The 3,493-nt window shown below is 41.5% G+C and overlaps 1 non-coding gene across 1 annotated transcript; it reads left to right on the forward strand.

Moving 5' to 3' along the window:
- Positions 1-654: 654 nt before the first annotated feature.
- Trnas-cga (transfer RNA serine (anticodon CGA)) lies at positions 655-729 on the forward strand. Its single transcript has one exon. It is a non-coding gene; the product is annotated as a tRNA-Ser (tRNA).
- The last annotated feature ends 2,764 nt before the right edge of the window (positions 730-3,493 follow it).

The following is a 3,493-nucleotide window of genomic DNA, read 5'->3' on the forward strand; positions in this document are numbered from 1 at the left end:
CGCACCTCATGACTTATTTGCCGGTTACTTCAAAGGTCACTAGCTACTGAGGGCAGAGTCCTACACTGCGAATACAAGAAACTGTGACGGAAGATAAACTTTCAGTGACATGAAGAGTTATTATTGCCTAGACGTTTTACAGGTAATACACGTAACTATGTGGGTTATGTGATTTAACTGATAACACATGCTGCTAAACTCCGTGACTGTTAAACTTCCTGGCAGATTAAAACTGTGTGCCCGACCGAGACTCGAACTCGGGACCTTTGCCTTTCGCGGGCAAGTGCTCTACCAACTGAGCTACCGAAGCACGACTCACGCCCGGTACTCACAGCTTTACTTCTGCCAGTATCCATCTCCTACCTTCCAAACTTTACAGAAGCTCTTCTGCGAAGGCAAAGGTCCCGAGTTCGAGTCTCGGTCGGGCACACAGTTTTAATCTGCCAGGAAGTTTCACATCAGCTCACACTCCGCTGCAGAGTGAAAATCTCATTCTGGAAACATCCCCCAGGCTGTGGCTAAGCCATGTCTCCGCAATATCCTTTCTTTCAGGAGTGCTAGTTCTGCAAGGTTCGCAGGAGAGCTTCTGTAAAGTTTGGAAGGTAGGAGACGGATACTGGCAGAAGTAAAGCTGTGAGTACCGGGCGTGAGTCGTGCTTCGGTGGCTCAGTTGGTAGAGCACTTGCCCGCGAAAGGCAAAGGTCCCGAGTTCGAGTCTCGGTCGGGCACACAGTTTTAATCTGCCAGGAAGTTTCACATCAGCGCACACTCCGCTGCAGAGTGAAAATCTCATTCCGTGACTGTTGCTTTAGAGAGTGTAGAATAAGATCCTCAACCAGTTACAACACAAGGTGATTAAGAAACGACCGATTTCGGGCTTTTGCCCGTCTTCAAGTGATTATACATTCATTGTATTGCTTAAAGAATTTGATCTGAAGTTCGCTGTTTAAGTAAAAGGCAGAGTATGTAAAGCTGAGTACATATAAACAAGTGACAGAAGTTCAAGTGGCGAAGTAACATGCTTTGAAAATAGTAGTGTACTTACATAAAGTGGGAGTATCCAACCGCAGATTAGTCACATATTTTTTCAGATACATTTCGAATTTTATGCAGAAACTATACATATTTGTTTGCAATAATTGTTTGATCTGGTATACTGCGCTTTTAATGCGGCAATGGTAGTTTAGATGTTAATAACTGCAAGTATGCATAAACTTTGAAAGATCTAGCGTGTTTACATTGAAATATAAAGGTTATGGTCATAAACTTGCATATAAGAAATATCACACACGAAGGCAAAGCAGATATTGGGAATTAGGAACATGAAAATTGTTACGTGATTGTGGAACCACACATTATATGTGCATCCTATATGAGTTAAGCTATAGTTTGCAACAAACAACTAGTTCCTTAGTAATAGTCGTTTGCAATCATGGAAAGACATTTAGTTCAGTCCGTACACAAATTTAAATTTTTAGAGATGAAGTAAGTATTACTAGAAAAGGAATAAAATAACCACACACAGAAGCAGCAACGGCAAGTAGGTTTGTGAATGAAATCACAGTGTGAAAAATTACACTTTCCTCTCTTATAATTTACGACCGGAGCGAAGATAACTTTTCATGCCTTAGTGTAACTGGTGTCTCGCTAGAACTCGCTAAAGTGTTTTACATATTTCTTGCTGTGAAAAGGGCTAGAGATGAGATACGCGTCCTTGGGCCCCTATTACGAGTACTGCCCCACATACAGTATTAAGCTCGACTGCAGGTAGTTCATTGGGTGGATCGTGGGATTCGCAGCTGGTGGAGGTCGGAGTTTCCCTCTGGGAGACACCCGGCACTCCGTCGGAATGCAAAACGGCCACGCGGAGAGGCGGCGAGACAGATTTATGGCCACGTATAAAGTGGACCGCCTGCGAGGCCTGCGGGTCAGCATCGATCTCTTTCCGCAGGCGCACGGCGTGCTCGGTGGCGCTTCTCGCTGTCTCCCGCGGTCTTGAGTGACTGTTAAACCATCCTTCGTTAAAAAAACATCGTGACACCAGTGTTTCACTATTTTGTACCATACACCTTGTTGCCTACCAAGCAAGATGTTTGCAACAAATACAGCGAGAGGTCGCCACCTCCCTGGCAAAACCATTTGCCTGTCGTACTTGTTCCATGCAGCGACCTCCAACTGGCTCTCACAAACCCAGACCTCTTCCTGCTTCCGCACAAATTCCCCCAGCGCGTCACACATCCGTCGATAGAATTAACCACAGGAAAGATTGAACGCTGTCAGATGTGGACTGCCGTGATTCTGATTTGTACCGTCAGACATTATAATCGTTCCACTGACAGGCCCAAAGCAAGATGTGCTTCAGACACTGATTCATTTCCACACCAGCAATTAGACTGTACCCTTCACTGCCTACGTCAGCTCAGTAAAGTAAAGACGTCTTGCTACCTACAGGTCGCTATCTGCAGAGAACCTGGAACACTAACAAAGTCTCTGCATAATTACTGTCATATGTACACCGCCAAGAGCCAGCGAACTTGGTTAGATATTACTGTATTACAATTAGAACATCAAAGTCCATGTATCAAAATGTACCAATTTTAAGAACCGCTGTGCAACCTGTGCGAAAATTTGTCACTGTTGTAGTTATAGCTTATGACAGCATTTCGAATAAGTATAGTTACTGGGGTAAGTGTAGTTGTGGGAATGAACAGATTCCATCTTTAAAATTGAACTGAATGATATGAAATAAAATCATGAATTTATTTACATCCTAGTATATACATTTCCATGTACAAAATTTTGGGCAAATTCTTTAAAGCATACAGTATCTCAGTGTAGGCAGTAATTCACTTAACATTGTAATCTTTGTTTTAGTTTTTTATTTTCTTTAACGTGTAGAACACAAAATAGAAGAAGTAAAGAAGTGTAACTTACGGCTTCTTATGTATTTCACTGGCATCAGTTGGTTGCAGTTTGTAACTTTTGATCATCATGTTTGCATTTAGTTGTCGATGAAGAAAAATTTAATGAGAAATATGGATATAAAGCATAAAGTAGTGAATGAATGCAAAGTGTATAAGTCAGATCATAGTGTTTGCTTCATAGGTCACAATAACTTCTAACTGTATTGCGAGATTTTATTGCGCTTTGCACTTTATCTGAGCACAAGAGGCCGTGTAACAATAGGTGAATCACAATTGGAGGCGATGAAGACAAATATGTTTGTCATTTCAGAAAGTGCCATGTAGAGAAGGTAACTTACAAAACAAACAGAGATATTGGATTACCACAGTCGTCACGGTCATTATCTATGACAACGCTGCATATAAATTAACCAGTCTATAAATACTTTAAAACATATGAAATTATATTTCTAATAAGATGATATGAAAAGCGAGTCCCTTGTTTATGATTAATAAATTCTGGTAATACACAACAGGTAAAAAGCTGGGTATCCAAAATGCCCTTTTGCTTCCGATAGACAAGTTTCTTT

The sequence above is a fragment of the Schistocerca gregaria genome, chromosome 1 (genome assembly GCF_023897955.1).
Source record: "Schistocerca gregaria isolate iqSchGreg1 chromosome 1, iqSchGreg1.2, whole genome shotgun sequence".
Taxonomy (NCBI): domain Eukaryota; kingdom Metazoa; phylum Arthropoda; class Insecta; order Orthoptera; family Acrididae; genus Schistocerca; species Schistocerca gregaria.